The sequence below is a fragment of the Lissotriton helveticus genome, chromosome 11, assembly GCF_964261635.1.
Source record: "Lissotriton helveticus chromosome 11, aLisHel1.1, whole genome shotgun sequence".
Classification (NCBI taxonomy): domain Eukaryota; kingdom Metazoa; phylum Chordata; class Amphibia; order Caudata; family Salamandridae; genus Lissotriton; species Lissotriton helveticus.
The window spans coordinates 773915998-773941095 of NC_136072.1; the positions used below are offsets into that span (position 1 = coordinate 773915998).

The 25098-nt window shown below is 44.4% G+C and overlaps 1 protein-coding gene across 14 annotated transcripts in view; it reads right to left on the bottom strand.

Moving 5' to 3' along the window:
• The window catches only part of AAK1 (AP2 associated kinase 1), a 376820-nt gene that overhangs the window by 348316 nt on the left and 3406 nt on the right, over positions 1–25098 (bottom strand). The window lies entirely within an intron of this gene.

Sequence of the window (25098 nt, forward strand, 5' to 3'; positions counted from 1 at the left end):
ACAGCAATTCCTGTGCAAGGATGGGTATATCTACAGGCTGAAGAGCCTTTAGTAGAGTTCAGAATAAAGAGATTCAAACACCGAACACCCAAGCGGTAACTGTAGTCCCACCCAAGTACAGTGGCAAAAGTTTAGTTCAGAAAGCGTCGGCTATAATTAACAAGACCAAAGCATGTCCATAGTCAGTGCAAGAGAGGACAAAGTTTGTCAAAAAGTGGGGATTTAACTTGTCTCACTTTAGTGGGGGTAATTGGTGCTGTGGTCTCAATATCACCCCCAAAAGCATCTCCTAGGGGTACATAATCTTAAAAAAGCAATAGCTTCAGCTGCCAGGTTTGGAATCGCGGGTTTAGAACCGAACAGAACTTTAAATGCCAATGGCTGCTAAACTCTCAAGAATTAGAGACTGAATTCCAATGGTGCTGGAAACAGTGTGACTGACATGAAGGAAAAACATTCTCTTCCACTTAAGGGCAACAGAAGACAATTAAGAGTTCCTGGAGAGCACGAGTCACGTCTAGGAGGACGCCGGTTTGCCAACATTTCAATCTTACAAACTGTCTATGCAGCTCCTAGACTTCAGGTCTGCACACACTTCTTGTTAGCAGTGCTGTAGGTTCCTCTTGGATTTGGAGCTCACACTTACTGCGACACATTCATTGCAGATTATCATTCCGCTGGGCCTGCTCTTCCTCTCAGTCAATGGTCTGCTCTTCTCCTCACTGGTCTGTGCAGCTTTTTCTTTCTAAAAGGCCACACGGACAGAGGTTTTTCCAGGATCTTTTGCTTTCCTTATCCCTCAGGGACGAGATTAGAAAGAAGGACCTGGCCTGTGGTAAAAAGGCTCTCTGATGGCTCATTCCGACTCTGTGCTCAAAGTCCAGATGGATATAATTTATCTGGCCAGGAAGACTAGTATTTACCCACCTCTGAAGGTATTGATAGGAAGTCAGTATAAGCCAAAAGATTATCTTTATTCACATATTGGTATATTCTTACAATAAAGTGGGAGTAAATCTTGGCTTTTGTACCTTTTATACACAGACTTTACAGGTAGACCGATAATGATCAGCTTGGTCAAAACCAATCAAACGGTCTGTAGATTCGAGCCAAGCAGCATGACCCAAGAACCCAGTTTTGCTGGGTGACAACTAAAAGAACAGGGGAAGGGAGATATGTAGTTCTCTGTACAGCAGGGGCAGAAGATATGGTGTCCGTGCAGACACAAAGGATATGCAGGTTGTCACATCCAAAGAGAATGTAAACAACCTGTGGAGAAACCACAATCCGGTGCAGATCTATACACAACATTCTCTAAGAACACCCATAAGAAAGTGGCTTATTTGGAGTCTGTAACTACCCAACTCAAAAATAAATTTCAACGCTTGTCAGGGTGAACCCTCAAAGTCACTAAATCAACCCAAGTTCTTTCCCCTGGTGACTATGGCACAGATCAGACAGGCTTAACTTAAGCCAGTGTGTAAAGTATGTATGAGGTGCCAAAACAGTAAAGTCAAAATCCAAAACAATAGAAATTCCAAACCAAATGAGAAAAATAGAAAAAAAATGTAGTAAACAAGATGACACCAAAATGACAAAAATACAGTAATGGAAACCCCAGATAGGAATTTTTAAAGTTTTAAATAGGAGTAGCAGCAAAAAGCACCAATGATAGTCACTGGTCGCGTTAGACCATGATATAAGTGCCATTTGAGACTAATCATGATGGAGAGAGGGTCAAATGCACCAACCAGGTTGGCCTATTAAATTTGTTTACCTTTAAGTTCCAATCCACTCCTTGAGTCCCCTCCTAAAGCCCACCCCCTCGCCCCCCCCCCCAATGAACTCAGGGAAGCACTTAAAAACTCATAGGGTGTCCAGCAGTGGTCAAAAGGAGGGTCCGATCCAGGACCAGTTGCTAAAGGTCAGCTGGCCAGTTGCAGGAAAGCTTTCTCGTAACTTATCTGTGTAGCTTGCACAGGAGTTCAGTCCTATGACCGTTGTAGTCCACTTCTTTATCCTGGATACATGAGGAAGCAGTTTCAGTCCTTCAGGGATCCTTTCAGCTCATTGTCAGCAGATCAAGTCCGCTTCTGTTTTTTCTCAGGTCCAGGAGTATTCTCAAGTGGGTGCCTGGAGATGCCACATGTATGCCTGGCACAAGCTTGTGGGTAGGAATGAGTACTGAGCATGCCATAGTCAAAGGGGTAAAGGGTCAGGGGGCTAATCCGACCCACTTTGGCCATCTTCAAGAGGGTGAAAGCCTTTGGCAATGCTTAACTTGGCCTCTGAGCGCTGTATGTTTGTGTAGGGGGGGATAATTTAGCAATCTTAATGTCCTCCCACATCGAACACAAAAATCCAGTTTGAGGCAGCTACTGTGGTCCCAATCAACCCACAGACAAAAGTCAGGAAGGATAAAGGTAGGGTTTCTAACCAACAACAATTATCTTGGAATCCTCTTATTTGCCTTTTAAGTGTGCCCCACGGGTTATGTGCAACACCTAAGAGACCTGTCAAGAAGGATTGGACACTCTAGCAGAACAGGAAACTGTCAAAAAGGATGCTCAGAGCCCCGACCCAGCATATTCATTGAGGTTCAGAGGGGGTCATCTCTGCCCATTCACGTTGGCCAGTCAATTACAGTGGCCTACTGTCCTGGGAGAAATGTTATACCCAATTCACACCTATTTAAATACTAATCACTACCATGGAGAATTGGCTTAGCAAATGCAAATTAGCCTTTAGGAGCATCAAGGCAGAGAAATGGAAATTTTCCAAAAGTCACTTTTCCTTAATATTCATTGCAAATTTAACGTAAAAATCGAATTGGATTTTTTAAAATGAATAAAATAGGTTGTTAATTATTTTTCTAGCTAGTCCTACTTTCCATGGAGTATTAGTATTTTAACCTGTACTCTGGTTTTCTACATAAGACAGCTAGGCCTGCCACATTAAAAAATAGTTTTTGGATGCTAATCACGGTTAGGACAATAAAACTAAATTTCTACATGTCTTACTTTTATAGATCATGCTCTCTATCCTGTGGGCTCCAAGGTGTACTTATTGCTGACTTAAGTCAAAGAAATCTTTATTCGGTTTAAAACAAACAAAATATAAAAGACTGTAAAAACCAAGTAACATCAACATCCCTGGACTAATCAATATGTAAAAGGGAGGTTTTGACCTGTAAAAAAGGTTTGTTTTGACAGGTCGAGTTGCAATTTTTACTCTGCTACAGTCAGGTTACTCTGGTAGGGCTAAAGCTATGTTTGCACTGCCACTGTTGTGGGTGGCTTAATAGGTGCTGCAGTCCACTAATTGCATTTAACTTCCTGGCTCTGGGTACATCTTTTACATATATGTTACTAGTATACAATACATTCAATATACAAATTAGGAATATGCCAATTTGGCCAGGTTAAAGGGTACACACTGGCACTTTGTTATTGGCTAGCAGGGTAAAGTGCACAAATTTCTAAAACTGGCAAAGATAGAGGGTCCAGCAAGAGGAGAAAACCCAGGGTGACCACACAGTAAAGGCGGATTCTTACTGACGCCAGCTACCCTACATATGGCATGTGGACCTATGCAGGTGAAGCACACAAATAGCTCCGTACCCCACTCCACACATTCTCTAGGGAAGGCGGAGGCCCTATTTACGTTGGACTGGGTAACCGTTAGATAGGGAAGATGGCTAGGTACATCCCCCTGCAAAACAAAATCCAATGTTAATGCTAAAACTCATTGAGAATCAGCTTCCACCATTTGCCAGGCACCAATAGTCTTTAATGAGGAGTCTGTAGCCACCTTAGACAATGGATTTTTAAAAAAAACACTTTATTGAAGCTGCTGAGGCAATCCAAAGTAGTAGAACACGAAGATACACCATGTACCGAGGAATAACAGGTATCACAGTCAGCATGTCAAGTTGTACAGGGAAGTGACCAGCAGGATTGCGCAGTGTAACGTTCGGGATGTAACGGCATAAACATTTTCGAATAAGGCAACAGGTATGTATAAAAACTAAAAGAAATAGCACAAAAATTAAAGGAAGATAAAAGAAACAGAAATCATAATTGTTATCTTGCAAGACCAGCATATCAACTCAGCAAGTGCGACGATGAGCATTACAGTTGACAACAACCACATTATAGCTAAAGCAGACAACGTCATGTGCCACCCTTCCAGGAAATGGGCAATGATCAAGAGCATACACACGAGGTCGAGGACAGAGACCTCCGGGAATGGACCCGACATTGCACCAGAGCCAGTAACCACCGGAGAAGGCGGCCCCAACGCCAGGAAAGGCGAGGAGACCCCAATCTCGCCAGTACCCAGCCACAACCCCCGGGGGGCGGAAGCGTGCCGCAACTAAATCAACACCAAAACAGGTACAGAGAAGGGGGGCCCCGCAATCTAACCCACCCCGGTCGGAGTATTGGGATGTAGGGATTGAGAGGATGCTTCTTTTGCCCTCCCCGCAAGATACTGGCGATATGGGCCCCAGATGTCCACAGGACGGGAGGAGGCAGGGAGCTGTTCCGAATAGTCCACACTGTTAACATTACAGTACGCCACACTCCTGAGCCATGATTGAACCATGGGAGCGCGTCGCGAGCACCAGAGCAGCGCAACTTCCCTTTTTGCCAGCAGGAAGCAAATGGACGCCAATTTACGAGTGTTGCGAGGGAAATTGGACACGTAACCAAGCAGGGCTATCTCCGGCGTGACAGACAATGACAGATCCAGTATTTCTCCCAGAGTTTTGTGCACCTCAACCCAGTAGGTGTGCAGTCTCGGGCATGTCCAGGACAGGTGGGCAAAGTCGGCATGAGGGGCGTTACATTTGGGGCATTTGGGGCATGTGTGTGGTCTGTTGGTGTCAATTCTGTGGGCAAGCGCCGGGGTGTGGTACAACCTACGAAGGAATTTAAAGTGTATACGTTTGTGTCTGCTATTCATGGAGACCTCTCTGGTCATGGCACAACATGCCTCCCATTGATCGTCTGAGATTAGTGTGCCTAGACCTAGTTCCCATGCGGTGCGTACCGCTTCATCCGACGTGGGAAGTGAAGACAAGCACAGTTTGTAAAGTTTGGACACCTTAGACAATGGATTGGTTAGACTTTGGATGTGCCCAGTGGGTTGGTAACCTTTACCGGTAGACAGACGTTCACCTTGAAACACCACCACAAATCATGGAGCCTCCCCAGATGAACAGAGCCGCATGGCAAAACTCTTATGACCCATGCTGAAACTTTCATCTGCACAATGGAGACCAAACATTACATGAATTCAACGAACCCTCAGTATCAAAAAAAAGGGCAAATCTGCAGGAAATTCCAATATGAAAAGCTTAGAGGGTTGAGGCGTGCAGCACATGTCTTTGTGAAAACCGCAAGACACAGATTCAGGTTGTGGTGTGGGCGGGTTACCTTTCGTTCTTCCAAGTTTGGTAAGCTAGATAATAATAGCAACAATGAAGGCCCAAGAGACATTAAGTTTGTGAGAGGTGTGGCTCACTGGTTAGAGGCGGCAGACCTGTAAGCAGAGAACGGCCCGGGACCAGGGTTCAATTCCCGACGCGGCAGGGTCTTGGACCAGGGTCAACGGACTCGATAATTCTCGCCTCAGTGCCTACTCTAACCAGGGAGCACACTCGGTAACTCTGGGCATTAAGCTTGCCTCATCTCTACAACGGCCCCCCACAGACACCGGGGATGCCTGGTTTCACCCTGGAGATACCCAGAAAGGGACCATCTCACAGGGAAAACCAGGACGGGTTCCCCAGTGGTCTACAGCGCCAGGACACTCGGGTAGAGTAACAGTGCGCTTTACAAGTATCCCACATTTACATTTACATTTTGTTGTTCGTGCTCTATAAATGCCCTATTATTATTTTAATTACCATTACCTCATCAGCTAAAGATCTGGAATAAAAGATATCCATGTGTATAAGATACAGACATTGGCCTGGCGGCAACTTAAAGCTAATTCTTACTCAAGCGTAAAAATCACGAACGAATTGCAAAAATGGTGAGCTGTTTTTCTAGCACTCCACCTAGTAAAAATATTAGATTCTTTTTTAATTCAATTACAAATAATGTTTTGTAAAACCCATATCCTCTGCTAATGCTGCCAGGAGAAGAAATCGTGGGAAAGCCCATATCAAGGAACATGTTCAAGGCCTCACTTGCCAACCTGCCACGTTGGCATTTTCCCCGGAGGGCTGCAGGCATGTGGGCTACTTTCACAGCAGATGGGCCCTGACCCGACCGTGCCCACATGGCCTCATTTTATTTGAGGTCCCTTCCAGTATGGGGCTGCTTTGAACATTTTTGCCAAAGGCAATTTTGTTTTTCTAGCGGGCCTTGTGGATGACACGTTTTCCTAGTCCTAACGGGGGTCATTATGTACTTAAAAAAAAAAAAAGTTCAGGGTTTCATAGAAACTAACCGTTGGTACTGCTATATACCAGGCCTGACAGTTTTGTTTCCATTTCGAGCCTCTTTCCTTCCTCACCCTACACTTCCTGTCTCATTGTCTCTCGCTTGCGAGTGCTTTTCCTCCCCAGTTTCCGCATTTTGTCGCCGTTGGCCTACATTTCTCCATTTCCCTTTCCCGCCGTTGTCTCTCTAGCTCTGGGCCAAAGTTTGGTGATGAAAAATATATGTGTCAATGTACCAAAAACTGGTACTGGTGCAGCCACCAACCAGGACAAATTAAACACGGCTTCTCCTGCTCCAACTTAACCGTCACTAAACTCGGAGCGTCTGCGCCAGTTTCTGTCAGGGCTTCTTTTGAATTCCTTCGCGGTTTCATCTCGTGGCTCGTGATGTTATCACGCGGTTTGGCGCGTTCGATACGGCGCTCCGTGTGTGATGTCTTTGCCTGAAATTAATGCCACTGTTAATTCTACTATAAAGATTGCATTGCAAATCACGTCGATTGACATGTCTAGAATCGGAGTAATCTTGGCAAGGAGATGGCAAATTATTAGAAACGCCCACAGCAGTTCACACTGATTCATTTAGTCGGAAATAGCCAGGAGGGGCAGCGAAGTCTGAAATTATTGGACAGAGCGCCGACTTCGCGTAGACACCCCATGCTATATTAGAACATCTTTCTGTGGCGTGGTTCCACACATTCTAGTAAAAAAAAGTGCAGAGTAGCGCTATCCCTTGGGTGGCAAGCACACGATTAATAATTGCTCTAATTACAATATTCAACCCTTGTACAGAGACAGCACAGACAGACAGGCATTTTAATATCGTAGGCAGCCAAGATTCTCTTTCGGGCTTACATTTCTAAAAGTAACTGTGGGCACATAATGCCCAAATTAGGGGGGAGGGGGAAGTGTTGCAGGCGAAATTAAAAGTGGCGTTAAGTGAGTGGCAGAAGATAGTCACCCGGAAACCCAGCTATGCCAGTGTTTTTATTCATGTAAGGAGATAAACCGGTACAAATCAAAAGCAAAAATCTCTATTATATAGAAAAAAAAGTAGTACTTCCGTTCCAAGCAGATTTTAGCATAGGTAGCATATTAATTCTTTTGCAATTATCACAGGGCTTTGTCAAACATGGAAGCAGGGTTAAAGTTCGGCTGACTTGGTTCAACAACCAATTTAAGAGTTATGCCTGTATTACTGCTCTTAAAAAGGAGAGCCTGGAGCACATATTCATTTTCGGAGCTGTTGCATGATACTTCATGGGGAGGAGCACTGATGCAGGCGGGGGGTGGGGGTTGTGTTTAAAATGCGGGTGTTAAGATTGAATCCCAGTTGTGACAACTTTTATTCCGAGATCGACAAAATAAACACCTTGATAATAAGGCTTGGTGTAAGGTCCAGAAAGCCGAATAAGTTATGTGTTTATCAATACACTGGCAGTGTTGATACTGTAATGAGGGCTGCGGATTAATCTGAAGAAATTAACAGAGAGAAAATTGTCAAGTTGTTCATGAAAACAGAATGTCCTGCCTGCTCAGGGAGGTTGCATTGTGTATTGCATATTCATGTAGTGTATACTGCTCTGCGCAGCACGCCTGCCAACCTCAAGGTCAAGGTGAACAACAGACAGCACAGTCAGCATCGCCAAACTCATCTGCTAAATAGAAGACCGGGCCTAGTGTGTCTAGGGCTCTCAATGTGCAAATCTGGTCTTTCTAGAGGATGCAAGGATGGAGCCTAATCATTCCCGGTCCACCTCCATATGAGTCTACTAGCTTAGCGTAAACCACTCAGACTCAGGCTGCTCAGATAATCCAAGGATCAGGGCTAGTCAGCCCTCGATATGGGTCTGCTTAGATTTGGTTACCCAACCACAATGCCTTGTCGGCCAGGGCCATCGCCAGATGGGCCTAGTCAGCATAGGGCACCCTGCTTATCTTCATGGCAAAACAGGTCGAGCAATCTGAAGGACAGGTCAGCCGAGGCCAGCCCTGCCCTGAACCGACCCACTCAGCTCCGACTGGTCTGCTCCCACAACCCTGCTCAACTTCTGCACAATAGATCGAGTCCTCTTTAAACATGAAGTTTGTGGGTGGGACAGTCAGTCCACTCACCCCAACCATAACCAGTTTCTGTAGCCCACTTGATATAAGCACTGACCCAAGCCAACTTACTCATGCCATCCCAGGAGTGGGCCCGTCACTTCACACCATCCAATATTCTGAGACCTATTTTTTTTTTTTTTACATTTTGAGAATTTTCTATAATACAGTGCAGTAAAGAGCACAGCATCAATCAATCAATCATATCATTTGTAAAGCGCACTACTCACCCGTGAGGGTCTCAACATATGTCTCATGAGACATATGTTATCACAGAGAGGAGAATACAAACATTATATAGGAAGCAACAAACATGTTCCTCTGAAATGTATTGGGTGGGGGAATTGCCCCTGAAAGCTTCCAAAAACAACATATATAGGCTATGCTGTGAAAGAGAACAAACAAGAGTGAAAGACCGAGAATCAGAAACAAAGAGCGACCTTTGACCCAGAGCTTGCCACAATGGGGCGCGGACAGCTCACACACCTGTCCCAGGATCAGGTATAGTTAGTGAAGAGCAACCTAGACAGAACCTATTCTTTCAGAACATCCAGAATCCCACGCCAAGATCGGCTCAGTGTGTTGATCGCTCGAAGACTAAATGTAGTCAGCTCAGGCCCTTGCAGAATCAGCCCTTGCCATTTCAGACACCCCACAAACCCTCTAATGAGCAGAGACAATCCGATTCAGAGTTGGACTCAGGCAGTTCAGAAACCATCCCCAAAAACGAGCCCCTCAGGATAAATACATCCTACTTCAGGATCTTACTACATTAGCTGATACAGTTTCAACAAGGATTGGGACTACTCCGGTCAGAACACCACGAGATCAGGGTTAGTTACCCCAGATCAACACAAAATTGTGTTTCGACAAGCCAATCAATCTGAGGATCAAGTTTGGTCAACTCAGACCATTAAAGGAACGAGTCTCGCCACCTCTAACAATCCTGCCCCAAGATCAGGCCGGGCCAGCTTAGGCCATCCTAGGAAGAAACATCACCTTCAATATCTCGAGACCTGCCAATTAGGCTCACACCAGCCTATGCACAACAGAGTCTAGTCAGTTAAGATCATCCTATCCCAGGTCATGATCAAGCTATAACATTAAAACAGCGTCTTCTGTGTTTGTGGCTGGTCTGCTGAGAACGCCAACGATAAGCCAAGTATGGCCAGTTCTGCAAAAGATCACGTCTGTTCAATCCAGACTATCCTGCTATTGGGCCTAGTGAACTCCGATCATTCCAGATCTGGGACCAGCAAACTCTGGCAGTGGGATCCAAAGGCAGACCCAGGCAGCACCAAACATCTCAGGAATGCGACCACTGTACTCAAAGCATCACAAGACAGGAGAGGTCTTTATGCCATGTGATGACAACAGGCCAATAGGTGCCTGTGCTTCACTTGCATACGCTTGTTAGCTCTCCATGGTCAGTGGTAGACAACTGTACTAGTACAGGTAGCAAGCCCAGCACCGCTAGTTTAGCACAGCAAATTCCAGCTAGTTAAGACTCTCTTGCAGTACAGTATTGTTGGACCTTGCGCTCTCAACAGGATCATTTCCAATTTTTTTTTTTTTACCCTCATCCCACCTATTTTCAGAACACAATTTTAATTTTAGGACTCTGTACACTCAACCATTGCTAACCAGTGGTAAAGTACTTGTGCTCTCTCCTGTAACCATGGTAAAATTGGCTTACACCAAATTCGTATTTTATATTTTACCTTTAAGTTACTAGTGAAGTGGTATACCATACAGCCAGGGACAGCAAATTAAATGCTACTACTGAGCCTGCAGCACATATTTTGAAATCCACTTAAATAGGCTTTTTAAAACATGTCTCAGGCTGGCCATTGCAGCCTGTGCATAAAGTTTGAACTACCATTTCAATCTGATAAAAAATAAACCTTATGCCAAGCCTAAAACTCCAGTTTTAAAAACATATGTCATCCCTGGGGTAGGCCCTGAACAGCTTATAGGGCAGGGTGCATTGTATTTAAAAAGTTGGACACGTACTTTCAAGTTTTACATGGCATGATGGTGAAAACCTCACAAATTTGTTTTTCACTACTATGAGGCCTACCTCTCCTATAGAAGTACATTGGATTACCCCAATACATTTAATGTGATAACTTTGTCTGGGTGCAACAAGGAATGTCATGTTTGGTGTCTAGTGAATTGTAATTTAAAATCCAATAAATACAATTGCAAGGGTAAAAAACAATAATCACATAAACATGAGTGACAAGACTAACAATCTTACAACCAAATGTCTAGTTGTCCTACACATTAGGTAGAAATTTCTTATACAGCGATATTATTTCATTGAAGAAAATGGGTTTGTTGGTCGATGTTTCAGTCTCATTATGTTGTCCATCTACAAGACCATCTTCAGGACAAAAGGATTTCTTATGTAGTAAAAGGACCCTTTGAAGACTAGAATTACATCAAGACTAAGGCAATTGGCCCTCAAAGTCTGTCAAAACATAGGTGATTTGTGCCACAGAGCTGCCGTAGTTATCGTTATGATTTAGAACAAAATGAGAGGAGCAAGTAGTCTGAAATATTGCAGTCGAAAATTGATGTATAAATTGTTGGCAATAGCAGATAGCACCGTCTTACTTTGGCGACCACAGGTGGTGAATTACACAACCACTGCGCAATTCACCACGCGTGAACACCAAACTAAGACAGCTGTCTGTATAAGAAATTTATACCTAGTGTATAGGAGAATTTGTGTAAATAGGTACTAGAAAAGGGTACTTGACACAAGTGACATCTGGACATTTTAGTTGCAAGATTGTTAGTCTGTGTCACTCATGTTTATGTGAATATAGTTTTTTACCCTTGAAATTGTATTTATTGTATTATAAACTGCAACTAAAGTACACAGCCGTTCCTTCATTTTTTGCTCTCCGATTTAATTTGTTTGTGATTATGTAAATTGATTTCCAGAATGTATGTTTTTGAGGCCACTGTTTGGACATTCACAAGTTATATTGTGAAAGAAAATAATGTTTGTGTATCAAAAAAATCCCTTGTAGGCATCCCTACTATATAATATAAATTGTTACCCAAGACCACAAGGGTTTACATGGTTGCCCAATCAAGATAAATACTTTTAGAAAGTTGTCATTTTCTTGCCCTAACTATTTGGTGTCTGCAACCAGTTTCCTAGGTCACGTGACTAGGTGTACCTGGCAGAAGGTCTTTGTGTATTTCTTTCAGGACAACCACACAATAGAAAGCCTCGGTGTTGGCAGGATGGGCCGCCAAGGCAGGGTGGGGAGCTGTGTCCTGCCCAACTTGCCCTTACAAGCCATTGCTTCAACTCACACATAAAGCACTTTACACTAGTCTATTGTGCCTTCAGATAGACTGGAACCATGGAAGGGAGGCAGGAAATTCCACACACTTCTGGAGGAGGACATCTCCAGCAGTATCTTCCCATTTGCACCAGGTAAAAAACATGGGACCCTCCGGTCCACTCTTCAGTTCTATTTTGAACCTGTGGAAAGGCTCAGAATACTGCCTTACTTCTGCCTGTGGCCTTCTGTATACTTCAGTGGACTTCCCTGCTGCACCAAGAGGACTTCCCTGCTGCCAAAGCCTGCCCTTTGCTCTCAGAGGACTGCCATACTGCCCGAGACCGGATTTTCTGCTTAAACCCAGGAATGTCAGAGTGACTCCAAGGGCTAGTAGGCTGGTTTTCTGTCCCAGATAGAGCTTCAGGGACAGAAAAGGCTCCAACCATCTTAGACCTGCACCTGGACCCAGTCTGAGTGAGTCCTGGATCCTCCAAGTGCCGTCCCTCCTGTCATGGACCCTTGGAAGTGGTTCTTAAGGTGCCCAGATCCGAAACTTGAGATGTAGAATATTTTCTGGCAAAAAGTGCTCTGAGAACCGAGAGGGGACCAGGACCCACCTGCTCACGGATCTCCCAAGGTTCATTGTTGGTCGACCCGTCTTCATGGCAGGTTCTGCTATGTTCTTCTCAGCAATAAATCCTATTCAGCAGCTCCTAGCAGAGGGGTATCCGGCCTCATGGAGACCTTGTCGTCTGCAGCTTTGTCCCGCTCAAGATTTGACTTCCACAAAAGAGAGTAAGTCCGAAAATAGACATTTTTATCGTGACTTTGCCCAGTAGCACTCTAATGTCAACACCTCCTTTGGACACAGCCGGCTGCTTAAGCCCACTGAACTTTGCCTTCTCAACTTTTTCTTTGAAATTTCTTCTAAGTCCGAAGGTGAGTGGAGACCAGGCCCAATCCAGTTTGTGTATCCAAACCACGCTCCACTTTTTCAGTTTTGCTCCGGTCTCATCTGACTATATTTCTATGGTTAGCGCTTTGATATTTTAAGCACTATCTTCACTTTAATCTTTCAAAATTCATAACTCAAGTTCTACTGGTTGGATTTTTGTTGTTTTGGTGGGTGTTAAATCATTTATTAACATTAACTTTATTTTTCTAAATTGGTGTGGGATTTTTCCTTGTGTTTTCACTATATTACTGTTTAAGTGCTGCATACAAAGTTTACACATTGCCTCTAAGGTAAGGCTGACTGTTTTAGTGTCAAGCTACCACAGGTTTAAGCACAGGTTAATTTTTCGACTTTAGTGGTTCACCCTGACAAGCATTTTGGTTGTTGTTTGGTAAGGGTTCACACCTCCCTCAACCAACATCACAATTTTTCACAAGTATAGATCATGGTTCTCTCAGGGTGCTTGCTGGTCTGTGGCATGAAACCCCTTGGATCTAAAACAGATAGATTATCAGCTCACAGTTGGATTTGAGAAAGTTTACTTTTGCACCCAGGCGAGCATTATAGGCCTTCCTGTGATTTGCTTACTAAGAGTTCCTGGTGTTATATCATCATTAGAAGGTGCACCTTTAACATTTGTGTGGCATTGCATGACCAATTGGGATGCTATCTTCTCAAACCAGGTTTCGAGGATTCCATTGTGGACTGGGGTTTGGTATTGTTTTTAGGTTGTAGTAAGTAGAAGGCATTGTGAATATATAACTGGAAAACAAGGTTACATTCAATTTCTTTATATTACAAGGGAACAATTTTATAGAAAAAAAGAAAGATTCTTGGCCCATATAACCCACAAAACCTCGGAAACATAAAACAGGCAGAACACTGGAAAAAAGAAAGTTTATGTCTGGCAAACAGAGTAATACTGTTAAATATTAATAATTACCCTGCTAAAGGTTTACTACCCAGAAGAACATCCCAGTCTCACAGCGGATCACAGCCTTCTTTCAGCCCAGGGCGAGGTGAACTGGGGTACAAAGGAGAACATTTTTTAACTCCTGCTGGCAGTGGTAGCAAGGATATTGAAGAATGACAAAGCAAAAGCCATATATAGAACCTTGCAATGGCGCTCAGACTACAAAAGCTGAAAAGAAATGCAAAAAGATGGAAATTTGGTATCACAATTTTTAGAGAAGTGGATTTTGCCGTGAACTGCAGACCGCCACAGCCTTTGATAGGCTTGTCAGCTTCTCATTTACAGATGGATTACAGAATGCCAAGCATGGCATGATATGTAAAGTGCGCTGCTGTGCCCACCAATGGCAAGACCAGGTTAAACTGCAGTGTGCATACCTTACCAAAGAGCGAATTTGTCAACCTGCCCTTTAAAGCACACCGCACAATCTTTTATTGGGCGACAGGGCCACCGCGGATCACATTCTGGCGGCTCAACCCACATTTATTTTTATTAAGGAAGGGGCCACCGGTGGAGAATATGGGAAACTGGGTCTGTGAATAGTAGGCCCAAGTGACCAAACAGAAAAAATGTCTGAAGTCCAAGATGATGATAATTGTATTGAGAGAAGGTAGATGCAGTGATGCACTGTCAGAGGCCCAAAACTTCTCAAAAGGGTGCCTTATAAGCCAACCCCTGTCAGCACTGCCACCTCCATTGACAATCCTATTTTTCGCTGCATTATCTAGTTTATTTCCTAAATGTACAGCTCTTCACGGATGCCCATCTACATTCATACAGCAATGTACATATACCAATAGTATATTGCGATGTGCGGAGTTCAGCCTCTATTACAGAAAACTCAACTAGTGCAAGTATTCAAATCGATGAAATTGGACTGGATAGATAATCCAACTACCGTGGTTCAGTTTTGAAGCTCCTCTTTGCTTTGCCTAGATTTCTAAATCTGATTTTTGGCCATGCTAATACCACACCAGCCAGCGGATCTCACAATATTCATGGAAGTCAAGCACTGGCCTAGCTTTCCCTGGCTTCCATCAGCCGGTGGCTTCCCATTCTTGAGAAATGGGGAGGGCCCCTTTTGGCTGGTAACAGTGCCATTCTTAGAACACAAATGCATGTTTGTTGCACTGTCAATTAGCAGTGGAACTACTGCTTCAGGATTTCCTTCTTGCAAAATGTTGACTACAGCGCAGAAAGCGGATTCATAAATTCATAAATGCAAAACACCTCAATTATGTCCTGCTGCTCTAAATGGAGTTTAGCAAAAAACACAGTTGATGGACAAAATGTAGAACAATGTCATACATTCACCCCAGTACAAAGATCTGGGCCTAAATCCATCGTTTTTTTGCACTCCACACCACCCTGGGTTAGACACTGGCTATATGCAAATCAGCTCTGACCCTGTGCCTCATGGGAACAGTCCAGTCCGAACTACCAAGCCATGTCTTTCCCAGACCGGAATCAAGCATCCAAGGACCGGTTTCTGGCTATCAGCCTTCATCAGCCTGGATAGCTTGACTCCAGTGGTGTGGTGAGCCTGGGACTCACGTCTGAGCATACCCAGCCCACTCAACTGTGTTTTTTGCAATTTTCACCCCGAGTGGGCTGGGTATGCTCAGACGTGAGTCCCAGGCTCACCACACCACTGGAGTCAAGCTATCCAGGCTGATGAAGGCTGATAGCCAGAAACCGGTCCTTGGATGCTTGATTCCGGTCTGGGAAAGACATGGCTTGGTAGTTTGGACTGGACTGTTCCCATGAGGCACAGGGTCAGAGCAGATTTGCATATAGCCAGTGTCTAACCCAGGGTGGTGTGGAGTGCAAAAAAACGATGGATTTAGGCCCAGATCCTTGTACTGGGGTGAATGTATGACATTGTTCTACATTCTGTCCATCAACTGTGTTTTTTGCTAAATGGAGTTTAGTGCAGAGTCCTGGCAAATGCTGCCTTAAATTAAGGACTGCAAATGTGATAGGTTCTGTATCAGTCAAAGTAAGGCTAGGGAACAAAAAAACTGCTATGGGTAGGGTGTTTTCGTTCTTGATAAGCCTACTCTCAATAGTGAGATTAAGAAAAAACAGTGGTCCTAGACTATCAGTTGGAAAAAAAACTTTACATGAAAAACATTTTTGATTCCGAGAATGCAAATTAAATCAGCATACTTTGACTCAAGCTGGATAAGGGAGATATACGTCTTATCTGAAATAGCTCTATATACATTAAATGAAACTAAAACAGTACCCTAACGTATCTACAAAATCAATAAATTGTCACCACACTCCGATAAGTATACTTCTGTAGAATTTACATATTTATTTACAGTTTTTATAAAACAATAGTGATCAAGGAACGGCGCAAGGACTATTAAGTATAGTCAGTGAGAAGGAAAAGGGTGCTCAGGTGTTTAGAAAAGGAAAGAAAGAAATTTAGTATACAGTTCTGATATTTACAATAGAACAAAGCGGGCAACCTTCCGCTGTTGGTGTGTGCCTGTCCGCACAATTTGTTTTGGGGGGTGGGAGGAAGATGGGGACGTTATAGGTACAGGCACATTGATAATAAAAGCGTCGACGTTTCGACCCTGATGCTCATGGGATGTTTAGGGCCTCGGCGGCGGGTCTTCCTCAGGACGGGGGGGGGGGGGGGGGGAGGGGGGGGTTAAAGAGCTGGCTTGGCCGTAGTCCAATGAATGGTCTGGATCGGGCACCAATAAGGCTGGTCAACTGGGAATTCAGTTCAAGCTTCCAGGGTATAGATCACCTAATGACTTGGGGAATGATTCAATGAGTAGATCAATCTGTTCTTTTTTGTAATACCAAGGGATATATGTAATAGGGCAGTCCTACCGGTGCCCCCACAGTCGAGTCTGACCGCTGTTCACCGCCGTCAAAAGCTACTCCTCCTCGCGCTAGACGCTGTTCGCACTAGACGCGGCTCGCAGTCACCGGGGCACAGAACACTTACTTCAAGGTGACTAAAAACATTCCCAGGCAGAAACAGAGGCGATATTCCTTCCAACCACCGGATAGCCCGTGGGGGCACCGGTAGGACTGCCCTATTACATATATCCCTTGGTATTACAAAAAAGAACCGATTGATCTACTCATTGAATCATTCCCCAAGTCATTAGGTGATCTATACCCTGGAAGCTTGAACTGAATTCCCAGTTGACCAGCCTTATTGGTGCCCGATCCAGACCATTCATTGGACTACGGCCAAGCCAGATCTTTAACCCCCCCCCCCCATCCTGAGGAAGACCCGCCGCCGAGGCCCTAAACATCCCATGAGCATCAGGGTCGAAACGTCGACGCTTTTATTATCAATGTGCCTGTACCTATAACGTCCCCATCTTCCTCCCACCCCCCAAAACAAATTGTGCGGACAGGCACACACCAACAGCGGAAGGTTGCCCGCTTTGTTCTATTGTAAATATCAGAACTGTATACTAAATTTCTTTCTTTCCTTTTCTAAACACCTGAGCACCCTTTTCCTTCTCACTGACTATACTTAATAGCCCTTGGGCCGTTCCTTGATCACTATTGTTTTATAAAAACCGTAAATAAATATGTAAATTCTACAGAAGTATACTTATCGGAGTGTGGTGACAATTTATTGATTTTGTAGATACGTTAGGGTACTGTTTTAGTTTCAGTTAATGTATATAGAGCTATTTCAGATAAGACGTATATCTCCCTTATCCAGCTTGAGTCAAAGTATGCTGATTTAATTTGCATTCTCAGAATCAAAAATGTTTTTCATGTAAAGTTTTTTTTCCAATTGATAGTCTAGGACCACTGTTTTTTCTTAATCTGATTCATACCCAGGTCCTTTGATTCTGTGGGTGATACCCCATTGATTTAATACTCTCAATAGTGCCCATTTACTTTCTCCAACGGCCCTGGTGAGTGATGTAAGGAGCTACGGGTGATGTGATGAGCTGGCACCGTGGACAGTGTGAAGAGATGGCTCTGGTGGACAATGCAGGAGAAACTCACAACTGTACAGACCAGGGTACTGGTTGGCAGTGTGAGGAGTCAGCAGTAGTAGGAGATATAAGGAGTAGGCACTAATGGAGAATGTGAGGCAGAAGTACTAGGGAATATGTGAGGAGCAGACATTGGTGGACAGGGCAAGAAGCTACTGATTGTGGACTGTATGAGGAATTGTGTGCCCCAAAAAACACAGACACCCATTACCATCACGTTTGTTGAAGCAGATATCCTAAGGTACAATCAGAGATTTGACTGGAGCTTAGAGATTTGGAGCGGAGCTGTATCACTATATACCCTTCCCTTTCCCCCAACTGACTTTTTTTCCACGGGAAAATTGACCCCAAGCTTGCAGAAGCAACACTACTCTATTACTGTGCAAAAGTTTAGAAAATGGCGATTTAAAAAGGAATGAGATGTGTTCGCGACTTCGATTTGTCTCCCAGATGCATTTATCAGCTGTTGAAGTAGGTGCACTGGGCCCAACCATGTAGACTAGGTGGAGGCCAGAATACAACAGCTGGATCTATGTTTGCATGCGCAAAGACTGGTACGTTGAATTACATCGGCCAATGAGTATCTCCCTCCAGGACATCAAACATTAAATACGTGGAAAAAAATGGAGGGAATGGAAATACACGCGCACACCCGGCCAGTAATATGGGCGAGACCAGAAAAGTACTTGGAATGCATACAGCACAAGGAGAACTCTTATAAAAATGTAATGCAATGGCACTTTACCCCAGAGCAAGTACGGTCCTTGTTCGGCACTTCTGAGCACAAGTGCAGCGGATAGGGTGAGCGGGGGATTCAGGTCACAAGTACGGTGGAGAGGCACCAGGCTAAAAAAGCTGAACCGATATGTAGGTTGTATGACACCGGATTATTGTTCCTCCTTCTCCCATCTTTCTAGTTAGTCCACTCAAAATAGTGCTACAGCCAATATTTTATGTAACTGAAAGTTCTGCTATACCCTCTACACTTCTGATGTAAATTATGGATAGGATCTGTAGCCATGTTCTATGCTGTTAAGAAGAAAAAAGGTATGTTTTCCGACTGTACTGCAAAAATCACGCAAAAAAAAAGTTGCCAAATATATATGGCCTTTGATGTTCAGATTGTCATGACCCAATCTTTAATCCAGGCACTAAACCGGATATCAGCCTACTAACGTGGCCCTTCGCTCTTCTACCTCGCTGGTGATTTTGATGATGAAAATATGGCCAGCTGTCCATATTAAATTTTTTGAGCACCTCTAACTTTCAAATATTACACCATATGTACTATACACCTGTTGGTTAACATCAGTGTCGATTGGGAAACTACTGTTCACATTTTTAAGTGGTATGCTATACATATGTTTTTTTAAATTATGTTAATCACTGCCAATATCAAAATGTCGACTGCTATGTAAAGGGCCCTGAAGCCAGGCTGAGCCTTAATTGTGCTAGATAAAACCTAAAATAATGGTTGGTGTGAAGCACAGACACAGCTGACCGCTGTCAAGAGCAGGTATCGGTTTTAAGTGCGTCAAGCTAGGACTAAGGGGCGGCTTGAGGAGCAGACTGTAATAATGTGAGGAGCATGTACTAAAGTTTAATGTGAGTAACAGACCCTAATGGTCAGTGCTAGCAGCGGGTACTGGTAGTCAGTGTGAGTGATACAAACAAAATTCACTCTCTACACGCGTCTCGCCATCTCCTTTTCAATCTGAGATTTCACACTGTCTTTAAGAGCACAAATTAATGATTAGGGTTCCTGGTTTATGGTATTTATTTTTTTGTCATTTCCGTCTGTATTTATCCATATTTATTTTAGGTTTTGTCAAAAAAGTATCAAGCTGAAATGTGTATATTTCTGCATGTATTTAACCAGCTAATGTGCACTTGTGCCTTAACGCCTGACAGGTTTCAATTATCTATACCCACTCAGGTGGTAAAATATGCACGTGTAAGAAAATATGTAAATGTTATTAACAAGGTTGTGCAAATCTACTGCTGTTTAAGGCTCTTTACTAAAATCCCTATATTTTTTAATCCCCTTGCCCGTTAATACGCACAGTTATTGGGCTGGCAGTCACAATTGACAGCATTTAGAATCACTTAAAAACAACCCAATTTCCGTTTTTATACACATTTCAAAATAAATACAGACTGGAAAATACCTGGCTTCCTGTTTGTATTTATCTGTAAAAAAAAAAAAAATCAGTAAAAACGGAAAACAGGGAGCTTTAATTATGATAATCATTTGACTAATGCACACCATACATTGAATTTCCTTCTGATGCTGGGTGACTGGTTTTATAATTACCCAGTTCAATGCTTACTATTCTACTAACCTCAGAAAGCTTACATGTAAATTTGGTTTGGGAGGGATTACAACCTATTGCGTGGCAGACTATTCACTGCAGAAGGTGTTCCAATCACTGAGTAACCTAATTGGGTGTTCAGATTTCTATTAGGCTTTTAAATTATTCAATACAGTAATACAATATGACAAGCTTTTTTGCACTACATACATTAATAGAGATTAATTCATCATCTTAAAAACATTTTGTGTTAAGTAGTTCGGTTCGTCAGCTGTGGCACTATGACTAACAGCAAATATTTTGGCCATCCACCATGGCGCAAGGCAAAATGTATTAAGATATGTTTGGAAAGTCCAACTTGGAGAGGAAAAAAAAAAAAAGAGGAATATACGAGCAGAAAGCACGATTAGGCAAATGAGGGGATAGAGGAGGACACTTGCTAGGGAGCCGAGAGTAAGTAGTGCAAGGTCAGATCCACTGCAATATCAGTTAGGTGGCCATGAATAAGTAGCGTGGGGCCAGATCCACCATATGTCCCGTTATTCCACTTCAGAAGAGGACATGGGAGGAGTAGACTGATGTGAGGAGGAAGAGAGATACTCTGCTATACGTGCCTTGAGTTGTATTAGCAAGGTGTCCCAGGCTGCTGCTATGGGACGTTTTCTTATTCTTATGGCTTCCTCCCAGAGCAGCGCAGAACTTTCTGCTTCACCTCAATGGAGCAAGGCTCAACACCACTGAAGAAAGGACAGGGCTGTTGTGCACACCAATGCTGGATTAGTATGAGCTTACCTAAAAGTAGGGCTGAATTTGCAAAGCGCACCTGCACCTTAAAGCTTTTACTCCTCTAAAAAATGACCAGGTCTGTAGCTTCCCAACAGTTTAGTGTTGTTAGCTCTGTAATTCTGACCAATAGGGTGTGCACTGAATGCAAAAAAACTTGCAATATCTGGGCACACACACAGCATGTGCTGAAAGTTGGCTGACAGCGCTCGGCATCTGGGGCAGGCACGATCAGCTGATGAGAACCTATGGTTTATTTGAGAAGGTGTGAGGTAAGCCCTATGAAACAAGCATTGAAAATGCAATAGGTCTCGCAGCATTAGAGTTAGTGCTTTTAGAATTGTTTATGGGGTTTTTTTGTAAATCTTTAGCATTTTTGTTTCCTGTAGCCAATGCTAAAGAATTTCAACAAAAAAAAGCCATAAACATTTTTAAAAGCTCTGAAATGCAGTCTGAAATGCTGGATATATATTCAGTACAGATACACTATATTGTTAATGAAGACATAGGATATAATATGTTGTACTGTATACACACAATTAGATGGGAACGTGCTGTGTGTGTCAGCGATTGAAAGAGACTGCACTCAGAGTTGCTGTGCGCATCAGCGAAAAGATTGCAGAGTAGACACGCAATACTTGTACTAAAGTGTTGTGCGATTGTACTGTAGGCACGCAATTTAAAATCCAGCTAAACGCGTCAGCAGAGTTGCTGTGCGCGTCAGCGAGTGAGTCATAACCATATTCCTCGGGCAGCATACCTGTCTTACAGACTCTGCCCTAACCAAGCATCACTCACAGAAGGCAGTGCATCTGACGTCACTAAGGCCATCTACTGGCTACTGTGGAGGGCACTGTCGGACTTGAGTGCACCTGTTGGGTGGAGTTAAAAGACAAAAAGCGGAAGCAGTCAAAGTTGGAGAATGTATTAGGTCTCATACAGGAGTAACCCAAGACCGAATCCTTTCTCGTCAAAGTCATCGTCAGAACACAGGCATTCCAACAGCCACCCCAACCGGCCAAACGTCAGAACGCCATGCTGTAATAAGTAATAACATTCTCAACCGTCATCCCTGTGCCTCTTGTGACGCAGCACGAGATGGACAGGTGATTCATAAGTAAACACCATACACATATACAATAGCACCACACCCAAACAGAGCCTCTCTCAGTCTGGTAGTGTCCCCAGGGCCAGAAGGGTCTTCAACCCATGCTGTCTCCCCTGGACATCATGCTTGGGGACTTTAGGGCTCTGATGCTAAAAAAATAAATATATAAATATTAAAGGATTTATGAAGTCACGTCACGTGCGGGCGCCCAGACTAGCAGTGTGTTTCAATAAAAGAGCCTGCGGCATGCTGAATTGGTTTCTATAGGTGGTCTTCATAATAATAGCTGACTGGCGTCCTCCCCCCATCCCCGCCTAAACCCAGAAGCCCCTCTTCATCCGCTAAGGAAGTGGTGACAAATGGCTGGGCGTCAGTGCGTGATAATGCGGCCCCAGCGGGAGCTGCCAGGGGTAGCGGCACGGCCCAGCCCTTGACCAGTGACCAGAACAAATACAGCACTTAATGGGCCGCAGTGAGGTGAGCGTGGCCGGGCTTCACCTTGGGAGCTCCTCTGGGGACGTGGGAGGGAAGAAAGGAGCGCACGCGGAGAAAGGCAGACAGTTGTCTACGAGAAGAAAATCGGGGAGAATGGGGAATGAAAGAGGCCGTAGGAAAACAGGAGGACAGGGGGTGACGCGGGAGAGTCTGGTAAAACCTGAGCCGAGCACCAAGAAGGGAGAATATACAAAGTGTACAGGAATAAAACTAAAAGAGAGAGAAGAGACGATGAATCGCAGAAAAAATGCAAGGGTAAGAGCAGGTGAGATGGCGGAGCAGGACCCTGAAGCGGAGTTCGGAGATAAGGAATAGTAGAGAAATGGACAGAGCGAAAGTGCGCGCAGAACGGGGTTGAAGTAACGAGGAAAGTACTAGGAAAATGTGTATGCAAAGAGGTGTGGGCGGAATTGAGAAGAAAAAGTAAAGCGATTGGATTGAGGCAGTAAGCAGAAACAAAGAGAGAATGACTGATGAATTAAGTGAGAGAAATGTGTGGAGAACAGATGAGCACGAAGAGAAGTGGGGGCGAGAGGGTAGAAAGAAAAGAGAAAGATGTGAGAGTAGGCGGGAGAAACGAGGAGCTAAGGAAACAGAGGTAAAGGGAGGCAAACGTGTGGGGAGACGAGGAAAGCAGACGTGGCAAATGTTGGAGAAAAGAAAGGAACAGGAGATGGGCATAGAAGGAGGTTCAGAGAGGGAATAGAAAGGAAGGGATAGAAGTAAGGGGCAAAGAGTGACAAGTGAGCAAGAAGAACAAGACGGAGGGAAGAGAGGGGAGGGGGGAGGAGAAATGCGACACGGCGGGAAGGGGCAGGCAGGATGACTCAGGGGAGGGGGCGGGACAGGAGGCGGTTGATCCTGGAGTGAATGAACCGAACAGCAACCCAGGAATCCGGTTCTCGGCTGTCAGACCGGAAGGGGACAAACCTCGCAGCTCCAAGCCCTCCCCCTCCCTTCACCATGTTTTCTGTAGTGTGTGAGACAAAGAAGCCAAGCAGTCAGTGTAGGACTGAACTCGGCTCCGAGCAAACCGCCACTCCTTGCAATCCATGTCAGCTTTAGCATTCAGCAGTTCAAATGCAGAAAATAACGTTGCAATCTGAAAAAACATGTTTGCATGCATCCGTTGTAAATAAACTAGGGGGAGGGGGCGGGAGGCGGAGAGTTGAGGCAGGCAGGCATGGGAGGAGAGGAGGAGGGGGGAGGAGAGTAGGGGAGGCACGGCCTAGCGCCCGTGCAATCAAGTAGTGAGGGGGCGGAGTTGTGGGAAGGCTGAGAGAGAGAGTAGGCGGCTGGGTGCATGTGCACGCGCTTTTAAGCTCAATGCACATGCGCATTGAGCTTAAAAGTCACGGGCACTGCAAGGAATCGCCACGATTCCTTGCAAGTTAGATAAAGTCTGGATGAGCCCCTATAGTCTCGCTTGCTCGATGCGCATGCGCATCGACAGGCGAGACCTAAAAAATCATCTTGAATGTTCTTGAATAGCGAGTTTCTAGAGACAGCATGAGAAGATTCAAGTGCCAGTGTGCATTCAGTGTCATGCAGGGGGCGCTAAATCCTCCTCCCATTTTTGACGAAGTTGGCTCAGATAAATTCCAGTGTGAAACCGAATGGCTCTATAAAATCAAGTGATTAGGTGTCGACCTGTTCCCGAGGTGTGTAGCGCATGCATCACTGCATGTGTTGGTGCTTCTGTGTCATCATATCTCACAGTGTCCTGAGGCCTCCTAACAACGGCTTGTGTAATAGAAACTTGATTCGGGGCATGCTATATTCCTGACATATCTGATAAAATGTAAGCAAGTGGTCATTCTGAAACAAATCCCCTACTACATCAATGGAATGCTCATACCAGGTTGCTAGTTGTTCAGCAGCAAAGTGTCCTGGGGACCCGGGTCGACCTTGTGGCTGTGTGGCTGGAGAGCAAGGGATTGTGTGTTTTGTAATCGGAGTAACCTAATTGGTATATCCCTTGCAAAAATGCATATCCTAAAACGTAAACCGTGATCTTCAAGAACAGCATCTCACTGTGGAACTCCATCTGGTGGCCAACCGAGGTAGGGCCGTCACCAAAACTCATCACTCTTGCCAAGAACCTCAGGATCGTCGACCGCAAACTTGACATGACCGCCAAAGTCAACGCTGTCACTGCCTCATTCTCTAAAGAAACTGAGGAAGACTTTCAAATAGCTCCCAATCAGCACCCAGAAAATTGTCATACATGCCCAGATCACAAGAAAGCTAGAGTACGGAAACACCCTTTATGCAAGGATCAACAAAAAACTCACAAGAAGGCTGCAAACCATTCAGAACTCTGCGGACAGAATGACTCAACCCCCCACACCACACCTGAAGAAGCTCCACTGGATCCTCATACACAAAAAAGCACAATTCAGACTCCTCACCCACACTTTCAAGGCACTACAGAACACTGGCCCAACACACCTCAACAATCATATCAGCTTTCACAAACCTTCCTGACAACTCTGATCATCTAGACTCCTATTTGCACCTATCTCATGCATACAGAAAACCAGATGCGGTGGTCGAGCCTTCTCCTACATCGCTCCTAAACGTGGAATGATCTGCCACCACACAAGAGCTCCTTATCACTT